Genomic DNA, 17,577 nt, shown 5'->3' on the forward strand with positions numbered 1-17,577 from the left:
GAAGGAGATTTAGTATGGAAGCACTAATTTGGCAGTCAGCATAGACATGGGCATTGAAGTCCCATATGTGGTTGATAACACAAGGAGTGTATGGAGAGAACAAGATTAAGAACCAATAAGAACATCAATCTTAAAGGGCCTGGCAGGAAAAAGAACTGTGAAGGAAACTGAGAAGTATCAGAGAACAGATACTAGGAGAATGCGGTATCACAGAGCATAAGGAAGAGTTTATTTTAAAAACTAGTGTTATTAAAAGCTTACATATGCTGGGGGCCAAAATCTTTCTATTAGATTTCAAGCTAGAAGGTTTCTGTTGGAACAAACAGTGTCAATGGACCATGGTAGAAAAAAATCATGTGGTGGTAAGTTGATGAGTAAAAGTAAATAAATGAAGAGGATACATGTAGATAATTCTTACAAGAAACTTGTCTTTGAAAGAAAAGAAAGAGAGAATAGCTGGAAGGAGATCTAAGCTAAAGGAAATTTTCTTTGGTTTTAGAGCTAATTTTAAGGAGACCACAGAAAAGGAGAGGCAGAAGACCTAGAGAAAACAGAAGGCTTCTTAAGATTTTTATTTTCTTACTTTTTAAAGTCTTTATTTAAATTTTGGTTAACATAAACTATAATATTAATTTCGAGTGTACAATTTAGTGATTGAACACTTCCATTCAACACCCAGCACTCATCATGACAAGTACACTCTTGTCCCCAGCACCTGTTTGACCCATCCCGCTCCCCACTCCCCTCCAATAACCATTAGTTTGCTTTCTATAGTTAAGAGTCTGTTTCTTGATTTGTCTCCTTCTCTCTTTCTCCCTTTGCTCATTTGTTTTGTTTCTTAAATACCACATGTGAGTGAAATCATCTGCTATTTATCTTTCTCTTATTTCCCTTAGCATAATATACTCTAGCTCCATCCATATCATTGCAAATGACAAGATTTCATTATTTTTGATGGCTGAGTAATGTTCCATTGTATACACACACACACACACACACACACACACACACACACACCACATCTTCTATATCCATTCATCCATCGATGGACAATTGGACTCTTTCCATAGTTTGCCTATTGTAGATAATGCTGTTATAAACATTGGGGTGCATGTATCCCTTTGAATTAGTATTTTTGTATTCTTTGGGCAAATAATAGTGTGATTGCTGGATCTTAGAGTAGTTCTATTTTTAACTTTTTGAGGAACCTCCATGCTGTTTTCCAGAGTGGTTGCAACATTTTGCATTCCCAACCCCAGTGCAAGTAGGTAGATGAAAGGGTTCTATTAAAAAGACAAGAAAAGGGGATCCCTGGATGGCTCAGCAGTTGAGCATCTGCCTTCGGCCCAGGGCATGGTTTTGGAGTCTCGGGATCGAGTCCCGCATCAGGCTCCCTGCATGGAGCCTGCTTCTCCCTCTGCCTATGTCTCTGCCTCTCTCTCTGTGTCTTTCATGAATAAATAAAATCTTAAAAAAAAAAAAAAAAAGACAAGAAGGAATGGGATCCAAGGCTTGGGTGGAGAAATAAAATTCAGATATTAAGGACCTCTCTTCTATGGTAACTAGACAGAAGCAGAAAAATGGCTTTGAAAACAGCTAAATATCTACATTTGGTAGCATGCAGTTAAGCTCTTCACTATTTTCCTTTCACAGTTGGAGGACAGATCCTCTTGATTTTGAGTGGGGGAGGTTGAGATTCGAAATTTGAAGAGGGAGAATGGAGATTCTTTGAAATTACTATTGTAAAGAATTAGAGCTAAAAGCCTCTTTTCCATTATGGAAATGATTATACTTAGCTCACAATTGGGAGGTTAAATGAGATGATATAGGGAAGTTGCACATAGTAGGCACAGAATGACTCAATAAATAGTAGCTATTATTATTACCAGCATCACCATTTTCCTTCCCCTATTTTATGCCACAATATGAATTCTAGCTTTTATTTATAGCTTCAGCTCTTCTTTCCAACACTTTCATCTGTTTTGTTTCTTAGTTTCCTCCTTCAATCCACTTCCAGGCTCTTGCTTTCATCTCTTCACTTTCATCTTTTTCAACTCCTTCTGCTTGGTAATTTTACATAATGCCTTCTTGATACTGTCCCTCCTAAGATAGCCTGGCCCCAGGCATATCTCCTTTTAATTCTTTCCCTATAGGACAGCTCCTCACCTCTGTCCTGAGCTCATTACCAGAATTCAAACAATACTGAGCCCAGAAAAATCCATGTACATTCTGTAGTTCACCAAAGCTTGAGTGCAAATGAAATCTTAATAATGGCCCCCACTCCTAATCATATGATTCTATGAAAATAATCAAGTAGACTACAGGATCAGATTTAATCCTTTCTAATATAGGCGTACCTTGGAGATACTTTGGGTGTTTCTAGACCACCACAATAAAGTGAGTATCGCAATAAAATGAGTCGAATGAAGTTTTGGCTTCACAGTTCTTATAAAAGTTATGTTTACACTATATGGTAGTCTATTAAATGTCTAATAACATTTTTTAAAAAGACAATGTACATAGCGTAATTAAAAAGCACTTTATTAATTCACTTTATTTGAAAATGCTGTCATCTAAGATTTCAGAGAGTCATAATCTTTTTTTGCTGAGAGAGGGTCTTACCTCCATATTGATGGCGGTGGACTGATCAGGGTGGTGGTTGTTAAAAGTGGGGTGGCTGTGGCAATTTCTTAAAATGAGACAACAGTGAAGTTGGCTGCACTGACTGACTCTTTCACAATTTCTCTGTAGCGGGCAATGCTGTTTGATAGCATTTAACTCATAGTAGATCTTTTTTCAAAATTGAAAGTAATTCTTTTGAACTCTGCCTCTGCTTTACCAACTAGGTTAACATAATATTGTAAGTCCTTTCTTGTCATTTCAATAATCTTCACAGCATCTTCACCAGGAGTACATTCCATCTCATGAAACCACTTTGCTCATTCATAAGAAGCAATTCTTCATCCATTAAAGTTTTATCATGCGATTACAGCAGTGCAGGCTCCAATTCTTCAGGCTCCACTTCTAATTCTTTTGCTATTTCCACCTCACCTGCAGTTATTTCCTCCACTAGTCTTTAACCCCTCAAAGTCATCCATGAGGGTTGGGATTAACTTCTTCCAACTCCTCTGTCAGTGTTGGTATTTTGACCTCTTCCCATGAATCAAGAATATTCCTTTTTTTTTTTTTTTAAGATTTTACTTATTTATTCATGAGAGACACAGAAAGGGAGGCAGAGACATAGGCAAAGGGAGAAGCAGGCAGGACCCCAGGATCATGATGACCTGAGCTCAAACACTGAACCATTCAGGTGCTCCATGAATATTCTTAATGGCATCTAAAATGGTGAATCCTTTCCAGAAAGTTTTCAAATTACTTTTCCCAGATCCATCAGAGGAATCACTATTCATGGCAGCTATAGCCTTATAAAATGCATTTTCTAAAGATTTTATTTATTTATTTGACACAGAGAACTAGAGAGTACAAATGAGGAGAATAGCAGAGACAGTGGGAGAAACAGGCTCCCCACTGAGCAGGGAGCCCGATGTGGGGCTTGATCCCAGGACCATGGGATCATGACCTGAGCTGAAGGCAGATGCTTAACAACTGAGCCACCCAGGTCCCCCATAAAATGCATTTTTAAAATAATCAGTATTAAAGGCTGAAATTACCCTTCGATCCATGGACTGCAAAGTGGATGTTGTGTTAGCAGGCATGAAAACAACATTAATCTCATTGGATATCTCCATCAGAGCTCTTGGATGACCAGGTGCATTATCAATGAGCAGTCATATTTTGAAAGGAATCTTTTCTTCTGAATAGTAGGTTTCAATAGTGGGCTTAAAATATTTAGTAAACTGTGTTGTAAACAGATGTGCTGTCATCCAGGCTTTGCTCTTCCACTGACAGAGCACAGATAGAGTAGATTTAGCATAATTCCCAAGGGCTCTAGGATTTTCAGAATGACAAATGAGTGCTGGCTTCAATGTAGAGTCACCAGTTGCATTAGCTTCTAATAAGAGAGTCAGAATGTCCTTTGAAGCTTTGAAGCCAGGCACTGACTTCTCCTCTATAGCTATGAAAGTCCTAGTTGGCATCTTCTTCTAATGGAAGATTGTTTTGTGTACATTGAAAAGCTGTTATTTAATGTAGCCACCTCTGTTAATTATCATAGCTAGATCTTCTGGATAACTTGCTGTAGCTTCTACATCAGCATTTGCTGCTTCATCTTGCACTTTTTTTTCCCCCACCTCATACGTTTATGTTATAGAGACAACTTCTTTCCTTAAACTGCATGAACCAACCTCTGCTGACTTCAAACTTTGTTTCTGAAGCTTCTTCACCTCTTTAAGTCTTCATAGAATTGAAGAGAGTTAGGTCTGGGTTTGGCTTTGGTTTAAGGTAACATAGCTGGTTTGATCTTCTATCCAAACTCTAAATCTTTCTCCATAGCAGTAATAAGGCTGTCTTGCTTTCTTATTGTTCATGTGTTCACTGAAATAGCACCTCTAATTTCCTTCAAGAACTTTTCCCTTGCATTCCCAACTTGGCTAAGTATTTGGTGCAAGAGGCCTAGCTTTTGGCCTTACTGGGCTTTTTTTTTTTAATTTTTTTTTTTTTTTTTTTTTTATTTATTTATGATAGTCACAGAGAGAGAGAGAGAGAGGCAGAGACACAGGCAGAGGGAGAAGCAGGCTCCATGCACCGGGAGCCTGACGTGGGACTTGATCCCGGGTCTCCAGGATCGCGCCCTGGGCCAAAGGCAGGCGCCAAACCACTGCGCCACCCAGGGATCCCCTTACTGGGCTTTTGACTAGCCTTCCTCACTGAGCTTAATCGTTTTAGTTTTTTTATTTAAATTGAGAGTCATGTGACTCTTCCTTTCTCTTGAATCCTTAGAGACCATTGTAAGGGTATTACATGACCTAATTTCAATATTCTTGTGTCTCAAGGAATAGAGAGGCCTGAGGAAGGCAGGGGAGAGATGGGGAACTGCCAGTCAGTAGAGCAGTCAACATTTATTGATTAAGTCAACTGTCTTGTATGAGTGTGGTTCATGGTCCCAGAACAATTGCAACAGTAACATCAAAGACTGCTGATCACAGGAGCACCTGGGTGGCTCAGTCAATTAAGTGTCTACCAGGTCATGATTTCAGGCTCCTGGGATTGAGCCCCACATCAGACTCCCTGCTCAGCAGGGAATCTGCTTTTCCCTCTCCCTCTGACCTTCCTCCCCATTTGTGCTCTCTCTCTTCTTCCTCTCTGTCTCAAATAAATAAAATCTTAGAAAAAAACATTACTGATCACAAATCACCATAACAAATATAATATTAATGAAAAAGTCTGAAATATTGCAAGAATTGCCAAAATGTAACACAGAGACACAAAGTAAGCAAATGCTGTTGAACAAATGACACCAATAGACTTGCTCATGAGGCAGGATTACCACAAACCTTCAATTTATAAAAAACACAGTACCTGCAAAGTACAATAAAGTGAAGTGCAATAAAACCATATATGACTATACAATGAAGCTGAAAGCCTTAGAGATGTTTATGTTACTAACATGTAAAATGAAGTAGTTATTTTGTCTTCTATATATTTGCTATATAGCCAACCCATATTTTAGATCAATTTATCTTTAAAAACCTCTTTTTTTAAAAAAAAGATTTTATTTATTTATTCGTGACAGACACACAGAGAGAGAGAGAGAAAGGCAGAGTCACAGGCAGATGGAGAAGCAGGCTCCATGCAGGGAGCCCAACGTGGGACTCGATCCTGCGTCTCCAGGATCACACCCTGGGCTGAAGGCAGCGCTAAACTGCTGAGCCACCCGGGCTGTCCTAAAACCCTCTTTTAATAATGAAAGAAAACTGATCTCCGCTGTAATTCTGTCTCTTCCACTATTGGAGCTGCCATCAGAGAGACTCCTGCCCATTTGTTTGGTGACTTTCTCCCCAACTCCAGCTCTTAGCCTTAGCCCATGGCCTCCTCTCCATGCTCCATGACTGGAATCCTGAGGTGTTTGCAGTCTGAGAAGCCACGGCAACCATCCTGCCTATCTTAATTATTTCTCCTCATTTATTATCATGGCTAAGCTGTCCCGTCTCCCACACTCAGGCTCCACCCATGGGCTCCTCACCTGTCACCACTAGCAAGTGAACAATATGAAGCTGAACACCTTATAAGTGACAGCAAAAGTGCCTACAATAGATGATCACTGGCGATCCGGAACAGTATTTCATTAGGTCGTGCATATAGTGAACCCTAAAACTCTTACAATGAACACCTTGGTGGCGCTTTCAGGGGTATCGAGTATATATTTCAGTTTGATTATCAAGGCAGTACAGCTTTATCTCTGTTCACTGCACAGGAAATCTTATGAAAGTATTCAAGGCATATGTTTTTGAAGTCTAGCAGAGGGTACATGTAGACACCCTAGAAACATCAGCAGCTTCTCTGTCCCAGTGAAGTTTGTTTGGAAGCACCTGGGGTTGTACAAAATGGCTGAGTGCATTTTCTTTCCCCTGACCAACAGTGCTGCTCGTTAGCAGCTAGAAAGGCCGCCTAGATCCAAAATAGTATTAAACAAGTGTTTCTTCAATATGAGATCATTATGTTTCTCTTCTAAATCCAAATACTAATTGCAACCTTGCTGTGAGCATACAATATTAAGGCCATCATAGCCATGGCAACAGAATGCAACATGAAGTGGAATCCTATCATCTGCACAGCGTTGCTAGTGGTTTGGGTGTCAGACGAGCACTTTCTTACAACATCTCTAATGTTCAACTCCAAAGAGGGGATTGCATTGCATACCTTTAGGCAATTTTGCCATACAGATTCTGTTATCTTTGAATGTTTTGTATATCTCTATAATTAATTTCAATACAGGATGGCTTGTTAATCCACAGACAAAAATACAAGCACAAATTAAAATTTCAACAGGCACTTTACAATGGCCATTTACATTTCAAAATTAAACCCATAATAAAAACTTTTGTGTACTTATAATTGGACTGATTTTTAACACCCAATGATAAACATCTATGTAAATAGCCTCCCAAAGATTTTACACTTAAGAAAAAAAGGACTTTAAATGAGCTGCTTAAAGTCACCTTCTCTGCTTTGCATGATAATTGTAACGCAAAATAATAAACAGCACAGGGCAGGAGTACAACACTTCTAGGATGATAGGGTGCCATTTATATGAAGATAATTAGGCATTTAAAACCTACCAATACCAATTTTAAAACCTACCAATTAAAAAAAAAAAACAGTGTGCTTACAGTAAACTCATTGAAATAAATTTCCATTTGCCTTTGCTGTGCTTTCATTACAAATATGTCCACAGCTTGTACAGCCCCAAGGACTCTGTTTTTGTGTGTAGGAAGTGAGGTGCAGATTAAGAGTTCACAACCCAGCCTATCTTTCTATAAAAACAAAGAAGTATTTTGTAGAGATTTGCTGTAAATATATGAACCATATGCCATTGTTAAAAAGAAAGGAAACAGTTGTGTTGGCGGAAAGACTTGTTACTATTAGAAAGATTGATGCGTGAACAGAACTCATACTCATGTTCTCCTAGATTATGCTGAGAAGAGCAAAGGAAACAAAGGGAACCGCTATCAACATTCAGAGGCAGATGCATGGGGCTTTGCTTTCATGGTTAATGAAACAAAATTTGTCTCCTCAAGAATATACCTGAATATGGACCATGAACTCATATGAATGCAATAAAGAGGTCAGATGGCTTTCCCAGACAGATAAAACACATCATTTAGACTGTAAGAAAATGTTAACACTTGAGCAATGAAGAAATTCCTAACAGATTGATCAATAGATAATTTTTACTATTTTTAGGGCTACATCCATTCATTCATTCACTCTTCCCGTTATCAAACATTTATGAGTCAGCTACTTAGGTATTATTATACTACATGCTGGCAGTTCAAATTAGAAATCAGTTCTCAAAAAGATGAAACACATGTTTAAATAAGTAATTTCACTAAAATAGGGAACAGTTATAAGTGAGTCCTATACAAAGTGCAATGGAAGCAGAAAGGAGAAAAAGACTTAATCTGCTGTAAATAAAGATTTTATAATGAGCAATGTTTGAACTGCATTTTGAAGGGTAAGCAGGTGTTTGCTGGAGAATGAAGAGGAAAATAGGTAGAAAAGTCTGGGAGGGACTTTAGAAGCTGGAGACATCAAAGGATTTTCTTGCTTGCAAGGAGTTATGTCTAAAACATAGAATGTTCACATGGAGGTCAATCAGTGTTTCTCTATTTACCTTTCCATTGTGTCTTATTTCTTCAATATGGTCTACAGAGCCCTTCAGACTAGGTTGAGGGTGGAGGGCTTTATTGACTTATTAATTATAAAACTCAGGAGCATTATATCAGGCATCACTGAATTTAAGAGCTCAGAAGAATCTGTCTCTATCATTTGAACCTGCCTTTTTCAGTGTTGGTTCCATTCTCAAGGATACATTCTATGAGGCTAGCAAACCCAGCAGAATTTGCATGTGTGTAAGGGATCATTTTTCCCAAAGCAAAAACTGGGATGTTGTTCCTGAATTGTTCACCAATTTCCCAGAACCATTTATTGAATAGTCAAAACTGTTTATATTTACCAAAAAACTTTTATAGTTTAAAAAACAGGAAAAAAACAGAAAATTATCATAAAGTGGAACATGGCCACTTATTTTCCTCAGTGTTCTTTTTTTTAAATATACACACATGTAGGCTTTTAACAGTGTAAAAAAAATCACCATCAGGCATAAAGATGGGAGAAATTGACATTTTCTTTCACTGTGCTTCTCAATACCAAATGCTTTGCCTTGGCCTTTTCTGTTATTTTCAGAATTAATGCATACCAAGTGATAAATAATATATCAGACAAATAGAGAAGTAAATCTTGACATACTGAAAAAACTGACCTATTTCTGCTGGCCAAAATATTTGGATATTAAAAATGCTGTAAATATTAATTTAGCAGGAAATAATAAATTGATTCTAGCATGATTTACTTAAATTATTTTTACACATCTTCATTATTGTACTCCAAAAGAGGAAAATACGCAACAAATTAGAAGTGGAAGTTTTATTACAATGTTAATAATAGTTCATATTTAACCGAGATCACATCTTTAATCTTATCTTTCTCCCACCAATGGCTCGTTTTTATTCTTATTATCTTGTTTTCAGTACAGAATTATCACCCACTGGTTTTCAATTACAGAGATGCCCATATTGATTCTACTCTTGATTTTAACTCACAACTGAAAAATTACTCATTTAGTTCTATAAAACTGTATTCTGTAGCTAGTTTAAGCTCTTTTAAAAAAATTATGTGGACTCAAAATACAGAAAGATAAAACTCATAAACAGAACTGTTCAGTTATATAAAGCTATTGGGAAACAGACTTTAAATTATTTTAACTCAAATCACTATTAAAATGTAAGAAGACAAATAGTAATCAAAAATGTCATCACCATATGGAGGAAAACTTGATGTCAGTCACAGCATTTATAAAGAACAGGTGGCGCTTAAGCAATCAAAAACCCCTTATGGAATTATACAAATGTAACCTAAATTCCATAGATCTGTAGTAAAGTGATGTACATAAATTAGACAAAAGATCTTTCATTAACACATACATTCTAAGTTGTTTGACTGTGATTTCCAAAGTTTCAGAAGGAACAAAAATATTCTCCTGTGCTTCACATTGTTTACTTATACATTTTCTAAGGAAATAATTGCATCCTTTGTTTCCTCTCAAAAAACTGTGCATATTACTTATTCTAGAGGGACTCATGTCTCTGAAACCACTATAGGTGTTCTAATATTTTTTGTCCTGAGGACCTGACAACAGGAATGGGGGGAGGAGATGGATACTGTGTTCGGTCTGTTCTTGAAGATTATCAGAGTCATTTGGAGGCTGACAAGTCCAAAAGTATCCAGCCATTGCACGTGCTGTGCAGAGAAGGCGTTTTGAATCCCCTCTGTCTGAGGGCCGTGCTGAGTGTGCACATCTTAAACTAGAACCAATTTTTTTGAACTCAAATTTTATGCGATTCATAGAAAGCCATTTGGGGGATAAAGAAAACTCTTTGGAGCAAGTGAAAACATTGAAGCAAAACCATAACTTCAAAATGTTTTGAGGAAGAGCAGATTGGTATTTTGAGCTGTGCTTTTGTAGTACTCTCATAAGAAAATGTCTTTATACTTTGGCATTTTCAAATAATATTGGTGATTATGCCTATTGATAATTGGAATAAAACTCTCATTTTGAAAAAAAATCCTGACATTGTATTTCATTTGAGGTCTCCTGTCTGACTTGAGGAGAGCAATTAGTGGCTACAGATTTTCCACTGTTAATAGGTGAGCTTTGTAATTACCTCCAGAAGGAAATTCCCCTTTCTGAGTTCCTTCATATTAATCTAATTTCTGGAATCAACAGAGTAGTACAAAATCCCAGATGGCGGACTAGAGTGCTACTGACTCAGTTTGTTTCACATTTTTATTCAGAATTCACACAAATGTCAGTTTTCCACTAGTTTTTTTTCTTTAATATGAAAAGAAATTCAAGGTTAAACTTTTTGAAGAAAATGAAATGAGTTTATTTCAACTGAACAGAACTCAAGCATAAAAATCACAACTAAGCCTCTTCCATTTTTAATGGATTTATTGCTTTTATGTCCACTTTCTTTTTTGACTACATTAAAAATGTTACTTGCTTTTGAATCACCTGATTTCTTGATCCCTTCTCTGTGCTTAAATTAAGTTACACCTAGCCATATATTTACAAGGTAGTTGGCATCACTAAAAGTTGCAGAATCAAAAGATAAAGTTGCAGATTTGGTTATTTCCCATATACAAAATCACTTTAATCATAAGGCATACTTAATATTAACATTTTCACATACTGATTCTTTTAGCACTTATTCTGTATCTCTCTTGGGATGCTTGCCACTTTCTATTTGACTCGGTGTATATTTGCATACCTTCAAATGAACTTCTGTTAGTCCCTTGAGAAAAGGATCGGGACCTTGCTTATGTTTCTGCTCTCTACACTGTTTCTCACTGCACCTGGTATGAAATAAACTCAATAAATATCTGTTGAAAAATGAAAGAAAGGATGAAGGAAAGTATATTACATTAGTTTTCTGATAATTTCTCTAGGGTTCTATTTTAAAAATTTATCAAATCAGGTACAAGGATTTCTTCAGTAATGAATGAATTTGTTATTCAGCTTCTGATTTGGGGATAACACTTAATATCAGTATTTGGGTAAAATTTCTCATATCCGAAATATCTTTATTCATATTTCTAGATTTATTTAGGTGGATTCAGCTTTGACTAATTTTTTTTAGTTGGTAAAATGAGTATACTACTTCCTACCTAATATATTCATAGTAAGTGAGGAGATAAGAGCTGTTTCTAAATTATATCAAGCATCTTTAAATACCATTTATGGTGAAGGAAAGATTTGCTTTCCATTTTTTTCAGAATATTCTAGGGCACACTGAATTGTTAAAATATAAGGAAATAAATACAAAAATATAAATATAAATTATGTAAAACAAAACCATGAAAAATTATAGACAGGAATATGCATTCTCCTGTTGAAACACGTAACAAAAACAATAATAATTGCTGATATTTATTTAGAGCTTACAGTCGTTCAGAAAGCACTGTGCTAAGTGCTTTATATGCAGTTTCTGACTTAATCCCAACAGTTATCTTATGCTATAGTTACTATTATTTTTTTTTTATAGTTACTATTATTATCCTTTTTTTCCAGGTAAGAACCATGAGGTTTACAGAGATTAAATGACATGTCCAAAAATGACTTGTCCAAGGTAATGAGCAGCAGAATAAGGATTCAAAACCAAGTATACCTCACCCAATGCCTTCGTTCTTTACTTTTCTTTTTTTTTTTTTTAAGATTTTATTTATTTATTCATGAGAGACACAGAGAGAGAGGCAGAGACACAGGCAGAGGGAGAAGCAGGCTCCATGCAAGGAGCCCAACGTGGGACTCGATCCTGGATCTCCAAGATCACACCCTGGGCTGAAAGCAGTGCTAAACCGCTGAGTCACCGGGACTTCCCCATTCTATACTTTTCTATATGGTCCCTGTGTGTGAGGCTGCTGAAAACACAGTGAGGGCATCATATCCAATCAAAGATACCTGTGTTTATTTCCTGTGTTAAATCTTTTCTTCCTTCCTTCACTTACAAACATGGGGCAGTCAGTACCATTCAGTTTCCAGTGACATTTCAAATAAAAATCTCTCTCTAGAAATAGGCACTGAGGTTAGAGATTTGAGTGTCACCCCCTCATCCAGAGGATGTAGAACTGGTGCTCTCCAATAAGAAGCAGGAAGAATTTGAATCAATCTGCAAAATAACCTCTTTCTGGTAATCAGGGGGTCTTCCCCCACTGGGTTCAAAGGGCTTCCCTCTTCTTTGTTGTGCAATTTCTAAAGCATTGTGCAATACATAAAGAAAAGACCAAGAACATATCATTGCCTTGGAAACTGCTATGGAATTTGACAGACTGTAGGTTGTTCAGAGCAAATGTTCTGTTGCTGCACAGAGTCCATGCAGTAGCAATGACTGGCAAAGTGGCTGAATGCTCATCTGCTAATCTTGATGTCAACTTAACTTGTCATCCCTGCCCTAAGGATAGGGCGGGAAGTTTGTCTTGTGCTTTCTTTAAATAAGGACTTTTGAACTATTTTATTCCCAAACTGTCAATGATGAAATAAAAAGATATGAGCTGAAGACAAAACAGCAGCTATCTGTAGTAGTTATCCATAGCTCTTGAAGATGAGAATGTGCAACCTGTATTTTCAATAAACGAATTCTTACTGCATAATCTTGGGAAACTAAACTGCTTCTTTTAAAAGTAATTGTGACTCTTATGCTACATCTATAAAGCAAAAGGTAAGGGAGAAAACCTGGATTCAGAATGCTACTCACTGAGTCCTTTCTAATAAATGTCTGGGATTTAAAACTCTGTATAAAATAGGAGGGGAAAAAAGTAAGAAATGAAGGTAGAAAGCCAGTCCTTGGGAGTTGTTTACCAAGAAGCAAATGTGACTCTGGCTAGTTGTAGCATTTTATTTATTTGTTTGTTGGTGGAAGCATTGAGAATAAAAATAAAAGTGATCCTTTTGTGATCCTGTTTGGCCGTGACAGATTCCTTCAGCATTGCCATAGAAACTGAAAGAAGTGCATTTATGAATAGACTCAGATTTCTAAGGCTTGAGTTTCCTGCCAAGAAGAGCACACAGGGTGGAGAAAACAGAGGAAAGTCAAGGCAAAGGGAAAGAAAACAGATTGAGGTGTTGATTTCCAAGCGCTCTCATTTGGAGAGCGAGGGCACACACCAGGTCGAGACACTCTTACCTTTCTGGGCTCTCTTCTAAGATTTTGAGATGTCGAATTAGTCCTTCAGCAGAATAAGTTTAGGCAATTTCTGTAGCTCTTTTTGATGCCAGGAAGGAGAAAACAATACTCTGGATTATCAAAATTTATGCATAAGAGGAAGGAGAATCCCCTCCAACATGGTTAGATAAGGTCATGGAATAGAGACGGCAACCACGAATGCTGATTGAGCCAGGAAAGTAAAATCCACATTTACTAAGTGAAATGACCTTGACTAAAGAAAAAGCCCCCAGCCACCTTGTCTGACTTATAATTTGCTAAGTGTCTTGGGAAATACTTATCTAAATAATATAACAACAACAATGAAAGAGAGGGGAATAAATGGAAATAGACACTCACTTCTGTCACAGAGAACAGAAAGTGATGGGGACAATGTGGTGGACAGCACAGGCCTAAGGTGGGCAGCTGCTGTGCAATTCCAGCTAGTTTCTGGCAAGAAGGAATGAAAGCTCAGTGTTGCCAGATCTTCCTATTTTTCAAGAGGAGCTGGAAGTCGAGATTTTTATGTGCAGTCTTCTGATATTTTAGTTATGCTCAAAGATTTTAAAATACCATTAAGCCAAACAAAATATGCCTAGATATTACATTTAGCTCTTAGATGAACAGTCCCTGACTTCCAGAGTCTGACTCTAAACTCATAGCTGGAGCATGGGACAGCGGTAACAGGGAAATGGCCGGAGATGAGAGAGATTCAGGAGATGGACAGAGGGGATGCTGTCATATGAAGCCTAGAAGAACTGTGACCAAACTGAAGGGCAGGCGCTACCACTGGCCGGAGCTTGAGGTAGAAAGCAGATTTTGGGCTTCATACTTTAACATTCAATAATTGTCCAGTGCCTGATTCACATCAGAAAATGTGCTAAACAAAAAAAAAAAAAAAAAAAAAAGAAAATGTGCTAAACAGAAAACTTTCTTAGGCCACAGATTCTACATTATATATACATATTATATATAATATGCTAGTATTATTAGTATATTATTACATGCATATAGCATATTTGTTTATAATTGCTTTTTATAGGCATTTGATTCTTCCAATATTTAAATTCTACATAAATGCAATCATACTTTATATATTTTTCTAAATTGATTTTTTTTAAAAACTGACTTATTTATTTTTATATTTTTTATTTATTTATTTACTTAATTATGATAGTCACAGAGAGAGAGAGAGAGAGGCAGAGTCATAGGCAGAGGGAGAAGCAGGCTCCATGCACTGGGAGCCCGATGTGGGATTCGATCCCGGGTCTCCAGGATCACGCCCTGGGCCAAAGGCAGGCGCCAAACCGCTGCGCCACCCAGGGATCCCTCTAAATTGATTTTTTAAAAAGATTTTATTTATTCATTCATGAGAGACACAGAGAGAGGCAGAGACATAGGCAGAGACATAGGCAGAGGGAGCCTGCTCATGGGGACCCCATTGTGGGACTAGATCCTGAGACTTCAGGACCTTGCCCAGGCACTCAACCATTGAGCCACCCAGGTGTCCCCTAACTTGATTTTTTTTTTTTTTTGGTTCAACAATATTTTTTTTGTTTTTATTTTAATTCTAGTTAGTTAACATACAGTATTATATTAGCTTCAGGCGTACAATGTAGTGATTCAACAATTTCATACATCAACTAATGTTCATCATAACAAGTACATTTCTTAATCCCCATCACCTGTGTGCCTTCGGCAGCACATATAATAATAATCCCCATCATCTATTCAGCCCATCCCCTTATACCCACCTCTCCTCTGGTAGCCATCAGTGTGTTCTGTATATACTTATGTCTGTTCCTTGTTTTGTTTCTCTCTCCCTCTCCTTTTTCCCCTTTGCTCATTTGTTTTGTTTCTTAAATTTCACATGTAAGTGAGGTCATATGGTATTTGTCTTTCTCTAGCTGACTTTTTCACTTAGCATAATACTCTCTAGCTCCATCCGTGTTGTTGCAAATTCCAAGATTTCCAAGGAAGAATCAAATGCCTTTTTATAGCTAAAAGGATGTGTGTGTGTGTGTGTGTGTGTGTGTGATCAATTCATCAATTTACGGACACATGGGCTGCTTCCATATCTTGGCTATTGTAAATAACACTGCTATAAACATCAGGGTGCATGTATCCCTTTGAATTACTGTTTTTGTATTCTTTGGGTAAGTATCCAGTAATGCAATTGCTAGGTTGTAGGGTAGTTCTATTTTTGACTTTTTTTGAGGAACATTCATACTATTTTCCACAGTGGCCATATCAGTTTGCATTACCACCAACAGTAAAAGAGGGTTCCCCTTTCTCCATATCCTCACCAGCACCTGTTGTTTCTTGTGTTGTTGATTTCAGCCATTCTGACACATGTGAAGTGATATATCATTGTTGTTTTGATTTACATTTTCCTGATGGTTAAGTGACAAATATCTTTTCATATGTCTGTTGGCCATCTGAATGTCTTCTTTGAAGAAATGTCTGTGTATGTCTTCTGCTCATTTTTAATTGAATTATTTGTGGGGTGGTTTTTTTTTTTTTTTTTTTTGGTATGTTGAGTTAAATAAGTTCTTTATATATTTTGGATACTAATCCTTTATCAGATATGTCATTTCCAAATATCTTCTTCCATTCTGTAGGAATGCCTTTTAGATTCATTGATTTCCTTGGCTGTACAGAAGTTTTTTGTTTTGATGTAATCCTAATAGTTTATTTTTCCTGTTGTTTCCTTTGCCCAGGAGACATATCTAGCAAAGAGTTGCTATGGCCAATATCAAACAGGTTATTGCCTGTGTTCTATTCTAAGATTTTTATGGTTTCAGATCTCATGTTTTAGTCTTTAATCCATTTCAAACTTATTTTGTTTCAACAATACTTTAAAATTCACTTATACTGATGTTTATAACTATATTTACTATAGTCTCATTGCTGAGTATTCCATTGTATTATGGAATGTTGATATTCTTTCTACTGTAAATATCCATTTGGAATATTCTGGGTTTTTTTTAAGATCTTATTTATTTATTTGAGAGATAGAACATGAGCGGCTGAGGGAGAGGGACAAGGAGACTCCCCACTGAATGCAGAGACTGTCACAGAGCTCGATCCTAGAACCCTGAGATCATGACCTGAGCTGAAGTCAGACACTTAAACATATGAGCCCCACAGTACCCCTGTTTTTTTACTGTCATGAACTATGTTGTTATGAACATTTTCATCCATGTTTCCTGTATTAGTCCAGGTTCTCCAGAGGAACAGAAACTATAACATAACTATATATCTATATATCTATATCTATATATATAATAATATCTTTATATCTATATCTGTCCAGAGATAGTGATAGATTTGTTATAAGGAATGGGCTTATGCAATTATGCTGTCAAGATCTGCTATCAGTAAGAAAGTTATCAGCAAGCTGGAGAGTGGATGCATAGTTCCAGTTTAAAAACTGGAAGGTATAAAACCCAAGAAAAGCCATTGATGTTGGAAAGAAGGAATGTCTTAACTCAAGTAAACAGCTCTTTTTTACTTGCTAGAGGGTCAATCTTTTTGTTCTTTTTAGGATCTCAACTGATTAGATGAGGGCCATCTATGTTAGAGAAGGCAATCTTCGTTACTCAGTCTTGTCTACCAATTTAGATGTCAATATCATCCCAAAATACCCTTACACACATAAACTTTGAATAATGTTTGACTTGGGAACCTATAGCCCAGTCAAATTGACACATAAAATTAACCATCATACTTTCTAATCCACTTGTGAAGAATTCCTCCAGGAAATACATATGGGAATATAAGTGTAAATCATAGAGTATGTACCCAATAAACTCCAATTTGTTTTCAAAGTGGTTATACCAATGCACATTTTTACTAGAAATCTATGAGAGTTGCCATTGTTCTACATATTTGCCAACATTTTTTTCAGCCTTTTTGACAATGTGGTGAATATAAAGTAGAATCTTACTGTGATTTTGATATACATAAGCTAATCATCCTACTAAAAAAAAAAAATAAGAGGAAAACACAAGCAGAATATGTCCAAAAATGTAAAACAAAGGAAATAATAAAGATGAGAGAGAGAAAAAGAGAGAGAGAGAGAGAGAAGAAACAAAGCCAGAAGTAGATTCTTTGTAAAGATGTTCAAAAATATCTT

The sequence above is a fragment of the Canis lupus genome, chromosome 25 (genome assembly GCF_048164855.1).
Source record: "Canis lupus baileyi chromosome 25, mCanLup2.hap1, whole genome shotgun sequence".
Taxonomy (NCBI): Eukaryota; Metazoa; Chordata; class Mammalia; order Carnivora; family Canidae; genus Canis; species Canis lupus.